Genomic DNA, 18,224 nt, shown 5'->3' with positions numbered 1-18,224 from the left:
GACTGGTGACTAGTTACTGGACTGATGACTAGTTACTGGACTGATGACTAGTTACTGGACTGATGACTGGTAACTGGACTGATGACTGGTAACTGGACTGATGACTGGTAACTGGACTGGTGACTAGTTACTGGACTGATGACTGGTAACTGGACTGATGACTGGTAACTGGACTGATGACTGGTAACTGGACTGATGACTGGTAACTGGACTGATGACTGGTAACTGGACTGGTGACTAGTTACTGGACTGATGACTGGTAACTGGACTGGTGACTAGTTACTGGACTGATGACTGGTAACTGGACTGATGACTAGTTACTGGACTGATGACTGGTAACTGGACTGATGACTGGTAACTGGACTGGTGACTAGTAACTGGACTGGTGACTAGTGGCTTACTGATGGCCAAGTCCATGTGTACATTTGACTGAAAAGTGAAAGTGGTAAATTTGTTTCAAACAATATCTTTCTACATTTATCTGTAAAATGAGGACACTTAATCGTTATCAAGTAATAGTTTTCAATGAACTTATATTATAATTAGTTTACAATTAAATTAATCTATTGAATGATCTATTTTTGAGGAGAGATAACAAAGCTGCACAATGAATGGTCTTAGCTGAATCAATATTTGTCAAAAAAAACTTAATAAACAACTACACTTACACAAACAAACTAAAATAAAAAAAACTATAGCTTACTTAGTTGATAGCAGATTTGACTGGTAGGCTACTGGACTGATCGATTGATGACTGACTTAATGCCGGACTCACTGTCTACATTTGACTGTAATAGAATAGAAGAACAAATATATACTGCACGTTAAACAAAGGGACTAAAACGAACACAATGGTCAAGGGACAAGACATAACAAGTGAAACTTAGGAAACACACAGTGTCAGGACACAACATGAACCTCCACAAAAACTGGAGGTGAAGTCAGGTGCTCCGGAAGGGTAAGCATTTCCTGCTCCGCATGTGGCACCCATCATGATTTTTATGGAGGTTCATGTTGTGTCCTGTCGATGTATGTTCCTTTGTTTAACTTGTTTTTTCTTGTCCCTTGACTGTTGAGTTCATGTCAGTTTTTTTGGGTTTAGACCTATGGTATGTATATTTGTTATTCTACTTCAATAGAATCAATGTGTATTAACAGTCACATGGTGTCTCTATGATAATTACAGTAATGTAGAACTGTGTTCACATTAACAAATAAACTTACTGCACTGGTGGCTGTGTACACTACTGGAGAGGTGGCTCACTGCAGTGGTGGCTGTGTACACTACTGGAGAGGTGGCTCACTGCACTGGTGGCTGTGTACACTACTGGAGAGGTGGCTCACTGCACTGGTGGCTGTGTACACTACTGGAGAGGTGGCTCACTGCACTGGTGGCTGTGTACACTACTGGAGAGGTGGCTCACTGCACTGGTGGCTGTGTACACTACTGGAGAGGTGGCTCACTGACTGGATATGTGGCTGGCTGACTGGATATGTGGCTGGCTGACTGGAGTGACAAAGTTTACCCATCAACTGACTTATATCCCAAAATTATAGGTGACCATTCATAAGGTCTAGCTTTACATCAACCTCTATGGTGGTTTGCTTCACATTATTGTACTTCACTTTGTACTTTATACATGTAATTATGCACCAATAAGCTATTATTCAAGCTTCATTTCTTACCTCAATTATCACCATCTAAACAAAAAATGAAGGCCATAATGTTTACTTTAACTGTAACATAATGTTAAATATTACCTAAATATCTATAAACTTCAGGGAACCTTTGTCCAAGTCTTGCTGCAAATTTGATAGTGTGCTGGAAGCTGCCTCCCCCTCATATGCAACTTCATAAACAGCTGTCCTGTCACCATCTTTTCCCTGAAGTGAATTGAGAGACATTTACAAGAGTTTTCTCTAAGAACAAATAATTTACATGCAGCAGAAAAATAACAAAAAAATCAAGAGTATTTACGTTATAAACATCTAAAAAGCAAACACACACAGAATACATTTTAATTGTATATACACCAAAAACTTGTATAAACTGAACACCTGTATAAACCGGTCACAAGCCCATAATATAATAAGACTGCAAGAAATATCACTACAAACTAATAATAATGCATAAAAAATTAATTTTATTAAGCCGACTTCAGATAATTTCTAATATATTGCACAATACAATGTATATCATGATTAATCATAATACATAAATAAATTGAATATGATATTACCTTGATACAATCTAAAACCATTCCAGTGTACCATCGGCTTATCTGTGACCCTTCAGCTGGACACCACGCATGTGAAATCTTTCTTCCAACAAATTTCATGCATCTTTTACGTCCACTGCTTCTTGTTGATAAAGTGGGTTCTGGAACTGTGGAATTCGAAATGAAACATTTTCTCATTATATAATTTTACTGGAATAAAAACAGAAAATTGCCCTTATTCACGTAAAAACAGCATTTTTCCTCGTCTACACCTGCCCATTAATGTTACGTTTACAATATTTAGTATGAAGGGGGAGCTAGAGTTTAACGTCTAGTAAACCACTTATGGTTATGTAAGGACAAGACAGTTTTAATGGTGGACCAAGCCGGAGTACCAGGAGATAACCATCGATGTACGTTACGTAACTGACAACTTTTTCACATTAAGTGCGAATCGACTAGTATGATCTAAATAAGCTCCAATTAAAAAGCATGAAAAACAAATTACCATGACAAGTCTTTTTGGTAGTGGCTGAAGTCTGCTTGCTTGTCTTCAACTTGGATGTTAATTTTTGCTGGTTAAACTGAAATAAAATAAAATATTATAGATACATGTATACTATATTATTACAGAAAACTAGTAAAATGAATTACAAGAACATAGCACAATGCTGATGATACAATGAGAAAGTAGAACATCAATCAACGTTAAGGACTATTGGACCTACCTACCACCATGTTTATTAGTTACATGATATTACAATAAATACATAAATACCAATATAGTTGAAACTTAAACATTTATGACATTCATATACCTAGTGTTATTCGTAAATTATATCATACAATTTACAATATTTGGCCCCTACAACTTTTATGTAAGCCACACGGCTTCTTCGTGAAGCCAATTTGGCTTGACCCTTTGTTGACATTTGTGATTAAAATGCTAATATATGGGAATATAAGTAAATTTCACTTGTAAATATGCATAGGTGAAGAAGACAGAATATGAATATTGATATTTCAGACTTTAACATGTGATTGTGTTTGAGATTTGGAAACATTTTTGTAATCAACTTTAAAGTCAGTTTACAATTCAATTATCACATTTATGAAATTTTTGGTGTATAGTAAATATGTGTTTTATATATATACATGCATATGTAGTACCTTAGACATTGTGTGCATATTTGTTTTTCTTCAGGGACATTAGCAATAGTCCTAACAAGACCATTCCCTGGTATACAAGTGTTCTATGATCGCATATATTAGTAATTAATAAAAGTTGTAGTGTATGATATGACATGTATGATATGTATTGATTATCATTACCCAAGGCTTAGGTGGTTCTCTGATTCCAGGTGAAAGTCTGTATCGCGGTAATGAGAGTTCTGGTAGAATGGAAGTGAAATAGAAGGCATGAAGTTTGGGTAATATCAATTGCTGCCACAACTCCTTGTCCAAGAATATTCGTTGGATGTGTAATTGGTACGGATTCTGGCGTCGAACAACAAAGTCAATCCACTTTTTCTGAAATATGTTCAGTTGCCCTTGGCATTGCATATAATAATTATGTGTTTTTTTCAGTTTCAAGATGTTTCCTTCCATCTCTAAACAAAATGATGACTGCTTCTTACAAGCTTCTTGGAAGGAAAGTTGATTTCTTTGTAAGATGTTTTTAATTTCCAGGAGTCCACATTCAGATTTATCAACGCACTCTACCAAACCATCCGTACTTGCAGCCAGAAATTTATTGTTGACATCAATTTGAAGACCTGCTGGTTTAACACTTACTTTTTCACCATGTTCCAGCTTGTACTGAATGTACTCTTTCACAGATGGTTGTTCTTGAGCGAGTCCAAAGGCAGTGTACCTGTTGCCTTGGAAAGTGCTGTAAAGAAGCCTTCTAACTAGTGGAACTACAGGCCTATGAACATTCTTATGTACTATTTCACCAAATGAAGATGATGTTAGGCGAAGATGACGTTCTTCTTTCCATGTAGTACTTAGGCTTTGTAATTTTGTTGATGCCTCAATAATGTTGATTTGTTCCACAGAAACATCCACATTTTTCTTATAAAAAGAATTGCAACGTTCTCGTAATTCATCGGATGACAAGTCAGCAACAGATTCCACCACCTCCTTTCCGTACGCTCTCTTTGCTGCCTTGGTGTTTGCGGCAGATGTTGATTTCAGTTTTCTTTTCCTCGCTCTGGCCTTGGTTTCAGGTTTGGCCTGGCATCTCAGACTTCTAGTAAGGTGATTTGACCTTTGTCTATAAAGTGTTGTGAAAGATTCTCCAGGTTTCCTCCCAGTACATCTATGAAATACCAATGGGGACCAAGCCGGGCCAAAATTTTTTCGCAACGCTCCACCATAGCATCTTGCATGCCAGGATCCCCTCTTGCATCTGTTGATAACTTTTCCCCCATCAAATTTCATGCGGATAGCCATCCAACTTTCTGCAAGATTTGTAGTGAAGTTCCCGAGAAGACGGTCACTCTTCGATGCTAGACGGTCCAACAGAATACTAACATCTCTTAAAATATCTTTGTCTAGGTCAACTTCATAGCTAACTCCCCCACGAGACTCTGCCATATCTTTTTCTGAAGTTCCCTCTTTCCAGTATTCTTGCTGATCCTCAAGTATTTCAGACGGGCTGAAATCAGATGGTGTAGATGTTGATGTCGAGGATGATTCTGCTGATGAGGGACATGGATGGCATGTTGAGGATGAGGCTGCTGATGAGGGAGATGGATGGGATGTCGAAGATGATGCTGATGTTAATGATGAAGGAAGTGGTGCCTTGTTTTTTTCTGTGAAGTCTTTACAGAAATCACTACAGTTTTTGTGATCCCCAAATATATGGAAGATTGAATTCCGAATATCTTTTTCTAGTTGTTTGGTGGCCTGTTTTTTGTCTTCCTCAAGGGAACGCATTTTTATAGCACAACGGACTGCTGTTGTAAGGCGAACACGAACTGTCTTGGTCAACTTTCCTCTGCCTTTGTAATGCGGTTTGTCATTGACAAGGTTCTCCAGACTAGAACGCAAGCACTTGCATGCATGATTAGCGCATTCTAACTTTTTCACATGTCGACCCCATACTGGAACTCTCTCCTGTATACTTGAAAAAACAGAACTGTCCCCATCTCCTATGACTCTCATGTAGCGAACCCCATGTTTTTCCTCAGCCTCCTCAAATCCATTGCAGATAATGTCTGTTTCCATCGCCTGGCTGCTATGGTCCCAGTTCTTGTAACATGTGTGGGCTGGAGGTTCTGTCTCTGTTGATTCGGCCAGTGTACATATGTGACAGTGGCGATTCCTAACACCTATGTATAATAATTTGCCAGTGACAGCACCAAATATCACCCCAACACCTCCCAAAGCATTGTAGGTATGTCGATGGCTCCTCTTGGACCATCCTCCATCACAAACAACTGTGATGGCAGCTATCCCATCATGCAAATCATTACGTTCTAGAGCCAGACGTTTTTCCTCTGCATTTGCTAAGTCCAGGTCTCCTTGGAGACAGTTCAGCCACATATTTCCAATATGATTTTCTATGTGAGAAAACATTTTTGGGGTCATACCTGGCAAACCTATAGTGCCTAATGTCTCATTTAATTGGGAGCACCCATTCCCAGTGACCATCGACCCCCATACTGCTCTGATGTTGACATCATGAAATGACGTTGTTCCACATGTATCCCGGTCACTAGTATTTACTGTAAATGTATGTCCGCAACAACATGCAACAACTAATGTTGAGACCAATCCAGACTTTTTACTTTCTCTAACAATTTCAAAGGCATCATTTCCCTCTGTTAATTTCTTGCTTGCTTCAGCACAAGAAACGGTATGCCTGCATGCTTGATTAATGAAATTCGGTATATGGGAAATATCTGTTAAGCGAAAGCCTTCAACTTTTTGTTTCTTTGTAGATGTACATGTAAATTCCAATGTCTTATTACATGTCAAATTTCGTAATTTCAAAGATTTGCACACTGTCAGACGCTTAACTATAATTTTAATGGAAGACTTTCCAGGTACAGAAGTATTTCTTACTGGCACAATTTTGTAGGGTTTCACTTTCTTTTTATTGACATGCTGCAGTAAGCTGGGCAATTGTGTTTCTAGGAAATTGGCATGTTTTGTATATCTTCGTTTGGTTGCATATGCATGACGTCCACGACGTGAATTAAACTTTCGTTTTCTTTTTTTGGCTGGTATTCCCATTTTTAAATGTGTAGTATTTATGATATATATTTACAATGTAGTTTATTACGAATGGGTTGGTGTGTTGTACTATACTTAAATAGTCTCTGTCATTCAGGTGATGGACATTGGTTATTTGTTAAGTTGGCCGGTGCACCAGGTTCTATTGCCAGTCAGGGAAAGCGATGGGAATATGCACATAGGCTCTTTTCTGTTGCAGTAGCACAAACATTATAGTCATTCAAGGGGAAATATCCAGTCTGGTAGATGTAACAAGTGGTGTGCCCCAAGGTAGTGTACTGGGCCCTGTTCTGTTTTTAATATACATTAATGACCTCCCAGATGTAGTCCATCATAGTGTTATGAAACTTTTTGCTGACGACTACAAGCTATTTAGAAACAAAAAAAATGATAGACTGGAAAATGACACCTGAATACAAAAAAATGTACGCACCTAAACATTGGACATCAAGCCCAAAACCCCACATACCACTTTCCTCCTAGCAATCAAATTGAGAAAGTAGCAAAAGAAAAGACATAGGGGTGACCTTTGACAATTGCCACCAATTGAAATTTAGTCAACACGTTAGCCAAACAGTCAGTAAATCAAATAGTATTCTGGGTCTAATTTTTAGAACTTTTCTGTACATGAACACAATCATGTTTCTAACACTATATAAAGCCTGATTCGACCAAATTTAGAATATGCAACACAAGTCTGGTAACTAAGGACAGACCAAATAGCCATTGAAAATGTCCAACGACAAGCTACAAAAAGAGTACACTCCATAAAAGACCTGCCATATCACCAAAGACTAAAAAAGCTTGGGCTACCAAAACTAGAATACAGACGTAAACGCAATGATGTCGTTGAAGTTTACAAAATACTCAACAATATAGACATATATATTGGACAAAAACATGCTTTTCACAGTGGCACAAACTAACACCAGAGGACATTAAAAAAAACTATATAAAAACCAGAGCAGAACGACAGTCACACAGGGAATTTTTAGTCGACGAGTGGTGGATTCGTGGAGTTTACTCCCCAGTTCAGTAGTAGAAGCCCCCGGGGCCCACTCTAAATGTTTCTAAAAATGGTCTAAATAAACATTGGCACAAAGTACCTTTTAAGTTTTACCCAAGTTTTTTATGATGGGCAACCGGATAAAAGTGAGTTATTCCTACAAGATGCGTCAGAATTAGCTGATATCAGCTAACCAGTGATGTCGAAGAAGAGGTATCAGGTATCAGGTAAACATACATATATGTACACAGGATTTCATTGGGTAGATCTGTATATAGAGTATGATATATTTATAAGTATCACCAGTAAAAGAAAATCCTTAATTATGGCATATTTCTAATCTATACAAATACATCACCAGTATCCATGTGGTCACATGGCACCTTTAAGCTGTAGTAGTACACGCATGTTGTACGTGTTGTCGTACTGCACATACATAAAGGGGCCAAATAGGGTAAATTGTATGATGGAATTTACGAATAACAAAAGTTATATGAATATTATCAATGTTTCAGTTTGAATTATATTGGATTTTGTATATTTCTCTTAAAGACTTGTATCTAATAAACCGAAAGAATCGGTTCCTGCCATATTAAAAAAGATTTATAACCTACAATACACCCTTGTGAAATCAACAACTTACCTGTCAAAATTGTCGTTTTATAACACATGGCTCTTACCTGAGATCATGTTGTTGAAAAATCATAAACGCGATTGCGTCCCTCATCAATGCATAATAAGCTCATAACTGTAATGAAATGTCACACTATCCGTTACTTCGTCATTAGAGTCCAATTATCATAAAAACACACCTTCAATTAAAATTTACCAACGAAGATACATAAATCCGGAAGTAAGTAAATCGGTTGGCCCCCTACGCCACCGGAAATAGAAATATATTTATTATCGTCAAATTGATTATGTGGTGTTATTAAAGTAAATTTATGATAAATAGAAATACAGAAAACATATTAAAATAATTAATGGCAGACAATAAATACTTACCTGCGAAGTTTCATATCGGAGGTTCCTGTGCGCATTAATATTTTCATAACATAAACGGCATGATGGCGGCATGAAGTGAAAGTAGAAAGAATGACAGCGACAAAAACGTAATTATAAGTTACAAACATATATTGATTGCAATGTGTTTGCAGTATTTAATGTGCCAAAGTGTTAATCTTGGTGTGTGTTTATTTTTAAAGTCAGATTTCATACAGATTTTTAGCGATATCATTTTTGCCTTCGATGCACGTGTTGGAACCCGAAAGGGTGTTTTCGTGTAAATGGTTCGAAAGTGAAATTCACAAACACGCATTAGAGACCAAAAACTTAATAAAAAAACGGTAAATACGTGTAGCTATATAATGAAATAACACATTCCATGGCAGTTTCCCTCTCGTATGTATTTTATTATTATGAATTTGTGACAGTTCGGACAACCGACAAAAGTTATTTTTTATTGTTTCAAAAGTTATTTTTTATTAAAAGTCGAAGTCCAGCACCTTTCTAGTATGTTTTGTTACAAACATGGAAAAAATGGATGCATTTTGTTCTGTAATATGTTTGTTTGAGAAAAATTGTTTCAGTATCAACAACATGGTGAGAGGTAGGTCCAATAGTCCTTAACAATAACACGATTATAAACAATTTTACCATTGGAATGACACGTTTTTATAAAGACTGAGAAAATAAAGCACCGAAATCGTTATCAATAATGTATTTACATATACATGTTCATGTATTTTTGTATTAGGACACGTGTCAATCCATGGTGCGTCCATCTTCGCTAGCCAAGGCTTCTGATTACGTTACACTACACGAACCCCATTCGGAACTCCTCGGGTATTCTTTTCAATAATCCGAGCTTGCCGGAAAGGCCCGAGGTTATCCGATTGATACATCCGAGGTGTTTTTCCGAGCTTGCCGGAAAGGCCCGAGGTTATCCGATTGGCCAATAGTCGGCAAATCTGCATATCACTCCGCCATATACATCCGAGGTGTTTTTCCGAGCTTGCCGGAAAGGCCCGAGGTTATCCGATTGCACGAACCCTTGGCAGATATAGGCGTCAGTTCTGGCCCTCTAGCGGTGATTCGAAATTACCACCCTTTACACATGAAATTTTCGACCAATCAAAATAAGCGTTACCGATTTACTTCATCGGTGATGTTTACAAACACACATCGAGGTTTGGTGTCATTTCGATGAGATATGTGATCAATGACTTATATGAATTGATCAAACACTGCGAATGTTCCCCCAAAAGATTGTGATTTTTGTATTTAGGTAGAATGCCATGATTTATTCGGCAATGTAGCTATGTACTGGGTGCCGCATTTTTTGTTTACTGCGAAACCAAGCCAGAATGTAAAACGTGATTTGATTGGGTGCCCTGGGATTCCAGGGCGCGACGGTTTGAACACGACTATATCCGCCAAGGGTTCGTGTAGTGTAACGTAATCAGAAGCCTTGGCTAGCGAAGATGTGGTGCGTCGTGCAAACACGCACAACACACATATCACGAGAATTAAGCAGTTTCGAGTTACAGCTAGAAATTGGCCGTATATAAATAAAAGTGACATGACATTTTGAAGTGAGGGAATCCCAACCGAGAAGCACCAAGTTACAATAGATAACCTAGTAAGTACATGTATTATGTATCTTACATGAATTGCTATGTCATATGCAATTTATTAAACTCGTTCATTAATTTGATATGCCATGGGCCTTTAGGTGTTTATAATAGAAAAATTAAGTCGATTGATAGTAGCATTGCAATATGTCAGCAACTGACAACTTTTAAATGTGAAAGCGTTAAACCATTGATCTTTTGAACTAATAAAAGAATAGTCCTTAAATCAAAGTAAAATAATCCCCGTAACTGAGAATGATACAGTGATTTTAGAGAAAGATATCAACCCGTACGAGAATGAAATTGATTACGATGCCTGAAAGTGTAAAAGATGAATGGGTGGCAAGAATGCAAGTTGAGAAAATTAAAACAGCTAGCAAAACAATATTACTGCATTTTTTTTTTTTTACCACTGTTCAGGAACTAGTAAATGAACAAACAATTCCCGATTTTTCCAGAATACATTGTAAATTGACTGAATTTGAATACCAATTCCAAAGGTAGAATCTTGAATTTATGTGTATAGTAAACATTTCGGCAATTTATACCGGTTGATAAGCCATATTTTTTTTCCCACTGCAGTTTTTGCAACATTATTGAAAAAAATCATTATCTAATGAATGAAACAGGTGACTGATGCGTAGTAATTGTGTCGTAAAACAGATCATGTTCAAGTTCAAGTTCAAGTTCATTTATTACTTTAAGTCTTACGACTCATCAGTGTAAACATATGATCACATCTCATTTAGTCAATTGGTTGAACCTCGCAGTGCATTATGGATAACAGGCCGGTGACGTAAATCTATGTTTATGTCCTTATACAGCGATCGACTCGACGGTTTTTTGGGTTTTTTTTAACAAACCACCATAAACACCTAGAAGTCATTCTTTCTGATGATTGTAAGTGGAACATACATGTAGAATCTTTATTCAATAAAGTAACTAAATATATAGCCACCCTCCGTAAATTAAAACTTATCTTCAACAGGAACACATTAGAAAACAAGAAATATCTTTAAAAAAAAAGATAAACGGCATGGTTTTAATGCTGGTGGTTATAATGTAAAACTGCTGGTGAAATAAATTAACGAATTAATTAATAAATGCGCAGTTTCCGCACGGATAACAAAATTATATCAGTTAGAATCATTTTTGGTGATAATAAGACTGCATTTGAATCAGGAATATGATTTTATTAATGCATCATTTGAATAGATACATCCACTTATTTAGCTCGCATTCAATCTTAATTTTGTTTCGTCTTTAAATGCATTTCTACATTTTGCATTTACCGCTACATTGACCAATCACATACTTCAGCTTGACCAGTAACGACACCTTTCGCGTCATATCCGGGGACAAAAGAAAATTATACGGCTATGCCAAAAAAGATAAACGGCATAGTTTTAATACTTGTGGTTATAATGTAAAACTGCTGGTGAAATAAATCAACGAACTAATGCGTTTCAGCACGGATAAGAACACTGCATCAGTTTTAATCATTTTTGGTGCTAATAAGACTGCATTTGAATCAGAAATATAATTTTATTAATGTGTCATTTGGAAAGATATATCCACTAATTCAGCTTGCACTCACTCTTAACTTTGTTTCGTTTTTAACTGCAACTTTTGCATTTTTACCGCTACATTGACCAATCACATACTTCATCTTGACCAGTAACGCCACCTGTCGCGACATATCCGGGGCCAAAAGAATACTGTACGGCTCTGCCGAAATATGTATCTTACCTATAAGACCATTACTTGATGAATATGCATGTGAAGTATGGGACAACTGCGGTACAACAAACTCATTGTTATTAGAAAAGTTAAATCTAGAGGCCGCAATATAGTCACAGGGCTGCCCATATTAAAAAAAGCAGAGTTCTTATATTTAGAAACCGGTTGGTTACCCCTTTCGAAGAGAAGAGATGCTTGGAAAATCTCCTTATTCTCTTCTATAGTCAATAATTTGACACCTAATTTTCTTATCGACCTACTACCAATGTTAATTGGCAACACAGCTCCTTATAATTGACGAAATGCAGATTTATTTAGGGAACAACACTTTCGTCTACATCTATCAAAAAACTTTTTCTTGCCTTCTACTTCACAACTGAAGTTCCTTCTAATCTAATCTAAAACATCTATGACAGTAAACAGTATATATGACAAGCATTTTATCAGCTCTGGTCCTCGAAAACTAAATATTCTACACAACAGAAATCGAGCAAGTGCACTAAGATATGATCTTTTTAGAGTCAAAATCATGGTTTTAATAAGTACCTATGATATGTACCTGTACGTAATTAAACTATCAATAATTGTTGCGAAGCACTTTTATATAATTTCATTGACAACGATCGTATATATATTTTTATCAAGCATTTACTCGTCGAGACTCTGACATGTTAAAATAAGGGATAAAATCTGTATATATAGAAGTACGTTGTAGGCTCCAACACTGGTTTTTATACAGGAGATATTTAGTCTAATGTAGATATATTACTTTCTGAATTAAGTGTCCTTCATGACTAAAAGCGGGTTTAGTATAGAATACAACGTATAAGTTTACTGTACGATTATTGGATCGTGTATAACATCTGTAGGTCCCTGGTAAAACACACCAGTCTGTATTACCCAAGTGGTCATTTTAGAGTCCATTTCACAAACATTTAATTTTCTTTTAAGCTCAAACTTATATAGTTGGATTCCGAGTTCTTGTTGGCAATATTCGCCTCAAATCTCATGTCCAGATAGTATTCAAACATGTCTGTGTTGCTACTGTTCACACTGTCCTCTATACTGCTGACCACCATTTCAGTTACTCCGTTGAACCTGTGGCGTCATAGACTGAAGAGTTCCAAATCAGCAGTCGACCGACAGGTGTAAATCGCGTACTTCGATGTGCGGTATCTCGGCACTCGGCCAACCGATTTTGATGCGGTTTGCGACATTCTTCTTTGGTGGTTACATAGAATAACATATTTGGATATTGTTTTCGTTCCGGGTACACTTAAAATATCACATGCATGACCAACTGCAGGACCTTTCTTCTTTTCTTTATGTATAATCTTTCCTTGTTTTAATTTTCTGGATTTCTGTACCTAGCGTATATAAATGGCCTCTTGATTCAGCTAGAAGAGCCCAAGTGTGGTGCTGTGGTGTATGACATAGATAATGGAAATACCACGCTAGCAGATGATGTGCCTTAATTGCAACAAGTCCGAACGCTCTGCAGAAAATGTTATATGTAGCAGCAAACTACACGAATATTTGGAAATATCAATATAATAACAAATGTTCTATATTAGTGTTCAACAATAAAAGAAACAACATACTCAATATTCCATGGACTGTGAATGGAGACATATTACCCATCAAAGATGTGCAAGAGCATCTCGGAATTCCGATAGTTTCAAAACTGCGAGCGTCTACTAAAATAGAGAACGGTTGTAGGTACAGGGGCTTGGTACGATTTTCCAAATGATGGTCCATATATATATATATGTATTATATCCTTGACACTATAATACATATATATATCATTTGGAAAATCGTGCCAAGCCCCTGTGGTTGTAGGAGAGGAAGAAACGCTCTACTTGTGATATCCGGAACTGGGAGTGATATTACTACACCTAAATAAATCAATTTCAGACACCATGTAGCAAAACGTATACTCGGCGTGGAGAAACGAACCCGATCGGACATGGTAGAAAATATAATTGGAGTATATCCAATAACGGCAGAAATTAATATTTTCTTACAACTTCTATATCTCTCCATCCGCCATCCGCACAGGAGAAACAAATATTCATTCGTCGCTTACAGTATTATACGATCGACAAAGAACACTCCAGCGGTTTTGTACCCGATATAGTTAGAATACTTGGAACATACCACATAACGAAATTTCTAACGAAGTACTTAGAGACTGGATACTTCCCACCGAAATCAGAATGAAAACGTGAAGTTAAACGGACAATCCGATATAAAGAGAACACAGTGCCAACAAGAAATATCTTTAAAAAAGATAAACGGCATAGTTTTAATGCTGGTGGTTATAATGTAAAGTGTAACATAGGTGTAACACAACACCATATGGTTTACAATAGTTAATTTTATTTGTACTTCACGTTGTGTCTATGTAGTTATAACGTTTATCACATCCATGTCCATGGTTCGCTCTCACACTCACCTCCGCGTGGCCTCTCTTCTCCCTCTCCCGTTCGTGCTCTCCCCAAGGGAGCTCTCCCTTCCCCGTCCGGGGGAGCTCCCTCTCCTTCAGCGTTCTCCTCTCGTTCTCCTCCTTACCCTTTTAGCTTTCTCCTCTATATCTAATATCCCGTGTACTTAATTTTAGCAACGTTCCTTCAGCTCCGCCTCTCTGCATATAATTAACATTGCACGTGCGGAAACATATGTACCTGATCATTAATGCTCCCCCTCCAAGTAATCTATCTACTATTGTCATCGCTTATCCTGACTATAGCAATACCATCTAAGATTGGAGTGATCCTTTCCCTGTTCTATCACTCAGGACATCACATGGCCTACACCCCTGAGCTCTGTATCAGATTCTACACACAACCTGTCAATCACATGTGTTGTTTTCCCTAGTCGAGTATTGCATGACTTCTGACCTGCTCTCTCTGATAATTACTATTTTAAATGATGTATTAAACTTCTACATATTTTAAGCCCATTTTGTTACAAAAGCTACAGGTGAAATAAATTAATGAACTACATTTTAATTAATAAGTACGCAGTTTCAGTACGGATAACAAAATTATATCAGTTTGAATCATTTTTGGTGATAATAGGACTGCAAATGTGTCATTTGAATAGATGCATCCACTTATTCAGCTTGCATTCAATTTAAAAGGGACATCACGGTAAAAACGTTCACTGAATGTACGCGTTTTGTTCCTTTCCATTTATGTGTCTGTGCTGTCCCAATGTTCACAGTCAATCCCCATGTCCAGCTTGACCACTCGATTTAGTTGGGAATCCCCCTCATAATTTAGCGCGGAAATTATTTTAAAATCATTACGTGACCGTTTTGAAATCGTGGCAACACAAACAGACGATGGTTTACAAGGCGTATCTATATTCCGTCTGGGTTAGTTGGATAACGATATTATACAGTGGTTTAAATGTTAAATAACACGTTCTGTATATATTACGGCACACAAATTTATGTGTAAATAAGTGTAAACACTGTTCATATAGTATAGTGACAGTAGCGATGTACTGGTACAGACTGTGTAAATATTACCGAGCTTGTGGAACTATTACCGAGTTTGTGTGAATATTACTGAGTTTGTGTAAATATTACCGAGATTGTCACGACCTACTATCAAACAATCAAGCAGAATACGAGCGGCGTCCGTATTACTGCTGTTTTCATGTTTTAACTGTTACAATCTATTGTACTGCTTCCCAAGTTTAATTCTAGGATTGTGTTTGACCCATTCGCCTGTTATTCTCTTCATTGCGGAAGCTGTTATCGTTTCCAACCGCAGTCGATTCACAATGGAAGGCATTTTTGTTTCCATGTGTTTTAGTTTGTTGTGCGCATGCGTTTATCGTATATGTCACAAAATTTGCATATTCAGAGTGATAACCTTTTAATAATTGATAATTGATGTTTTTATGTACATACATCATCAAATTCGAATGGTTATTGTTCAGAAGGTTATTTTTTTAAAAGATGTACCCAATAATATGATAGAAAATACAAAATAAATATTGGTTTACCGTGAGGTCCCTTTAACTTTGTTTCGTTTTAAACTGTATATCTGCATTTTGCATTGACCGCTACATTGACAAATCACGTACTTCATCTTGACAGAAACGCCACCTGTCGCGTCATTTCCGGGGCCAAAACAAAATTAGACGGCTATGCCGAAAAATACGTATGAACGACAACAGAGATTTTAGTAGATACAGAGAAATAGGTGTTTTTCCCAAACGCCGACATAGTTAGAACAATAGGCAGAGACATCAAAGTAAGGGTAATTAAGCCTGTTGCAGGTTATGTATTTACCTGAGATATTTTACCTGTATTTTACCTGTAGAAATTGCTTGACAACTTTAGAAAACCAAGACACTAACATATAAATTTCAGCAATTTGTTAAATAAAATTGTGAATTTTTCAGTTTATCATTAATCACATTGATATATAAGTTATAGGAGCATTAGAATTCTGCAAGTAAAATATATCTTTACATATTTTTAAAACAACACTATCAGAATCTTAATTATACATGTATGCTATTTTAAAGTTTTCATTTTAGAATATCACTATTATAATCTTGGAATCTTACATGTTTTTATACTATCACATATTTTGATCGAATATATAATATGGTCGTTTTCCGCTTATCCAGACCTAGGCAACAATACAGGTAAATACCACGTGACCCCAGTGATTCCCACATTACCAAAATAGATCGTCATGGTCCATTGGCGCGCCATGTGTTGTGAACGGATCACATGCATATAGTATGTCAATACCATAGGAAATAAAGTTAAATTGACATAGCAATTTTACACTACCCATCCATGAATGCCTGTGGTCGACACTGCAGTTCATTTATATTTTACTTTGAATGATATGGAGTAAATCGGTTATGATTTTACTCTTTTTTTATACAAGTAAAAAATTTCTATCTCAACATTTCTATCTTGATACTAAATATTTTATATTGAATATGCATTTAATGTTAAAAAAATCTTTCAAATATGACCAAGAAAAATTATATGGTATTATTCTTAGAAACATAGCAAAATGTGAATAAGATACATCTTGGTGATTCGAACTCCGAACCTTTGGGTTGTTAAGCGATGGTTCTACCATATGAGCTATGCGGACTTATGGAATTGTGAACTTTAGGATATAATAGTTCCCCAGTCCTGCCCTGCAGGTAGGGTGTAAGAATTGTACCTGCTGCCCCCATTGCATGATCGTAAGAGGCGACTAAATTTGGGATCTTATCTTTTCTCTTCTTTCTTAACAACTTTCTTCTTCCTAACGTCTCCCTTGACAATGCCTCACTTTTGGCCTTTAGTTGAGCGTTCGCCCCCGTGAGGAAGGCTTTGGGTTCTGACCCCTGGCCGATCGAGACATACCCGAGTCTTTAAAAATGGTAGTTGCTGCTCCTGCTTAGCGCTCAGCATACACGGAGTGGGACGACTGGTTCGCCCGTTGTCAGTATAATGTGACCGGGTGGGGTGTGCTGCTGGATGTCTTCGGCAGTATGCTTCAGTGAGGTAGCACTATAAATCGGCAAAAGTTCCGGCCTATCACAAGGAGGCTTAACACGAACATACCGCAGCCTCCCAAAACACACATACGCACTCACCACAAACATGCATATCGCACGCACGGGAGGCCGTCCTTAAATGACCTTAGCTGTTAATAGGACGTTAAACAAAATAAACCAAACCAAACCAAACCCCAGTCTCTGTTTCAGAAGGACATCCTGGGTGAGGGTCGTTTGGTTCCTCCAGCACGACGTTAAGTTTAGTTATCTCATAAGTAGCCTGTATGTCCTTGAATGTCCGTATAATGGTGAAGATGTTGGGATGTGCATGGTGTACAATCTTTTTGAGTTTCCCGTGCCAGGCCGTGGTTGGTCGTCCTAGGTCGTTGTCGTAGTGGTTCCGAAGGGGTAGGGCAGCATCCTCGATGTCCTCTAATGCTCGGAACCTTAGGTCTTCTACTTAGTGTATTCACAGGGGCATGTCTAGTCTTATATTAAAAATAGCCAGAAATACCTAGACATGCCCCTGTGGTGTAGTGGTACATGTGGCAATGCAGCTGCTGGGCGAACCAGTCTCCTAGTGTCATCGTTGCATCGGGTGAAATGGGAAAACTGGTCCACGGGAAGACGATGATCATTTTGAAGTTTATATAGATACATACATGTAGCTTCGGTAGCCTGGGTTACACAGCTCATCATTTTTTTTTTATCTTGATCAGTAAAGTGAGCGGTGTACAACGTGAGTGGTATTTACTTATCAACATCATTATCTTCAGTCTGATTAATTGGTATCAGGAGAGGTGTTAAAATGGGAAAAAAGGGCCGTTTGATTTTAACTTGTAATTTAAAACAAAG

At 37.3% G+C, this 18,224-nt stretch overlaps 1 long non-coding RNA gene across 2 annotated transcripts; it reads right to left on the bottom strand.

The window, feature by feature from the left end:
• Positions 1-313: 313 nt before the first annotated feature.
• LOC117345374 lies at positions 314-8,304 on the bottom strand. Of its 2 annotated transcripts, none has more exons than XR_004536422.1 (7): positions 8,148-8,304; positions 2,728-2,803; positions 2,241-2,386; positions 1,762-1,884; positions 1,225-1,507; positions 704-788; positions 314-429 (listed from the first exon to the last, which is right to left on the bottom strand). It is a non-coding gene; the product is annotated as an uncharacterized LOC117345374 (long non-coding RNA). The 2 variants fall into 2 exon arrangements; XR_004536423.1 differs by having other exon boundaries at positions 1,225-1,487.
• Between the last annotated feature and the right edge of the window lie 9,920 nt (positions 8,305-18,224).

This window comes from Pecten maximus, chromosome 16 (genome assembly GCF_902652985.1).
Source record: "Pecten maximus chromosome 16, xPecMax1.1, whole genome shotgun sequence".
Taxonomy (NCBI): domain Eukaryota; kingdom Metazoa; phylum Mollusca; class Bivalvia; order Pectinida; family Pectinidae; genus Pecten; species Pecten maximus.
Note: the sequence above shows the minus strand (reverse complement) of the source record. Positions and strands in the feature narration are given on the sequence as shown.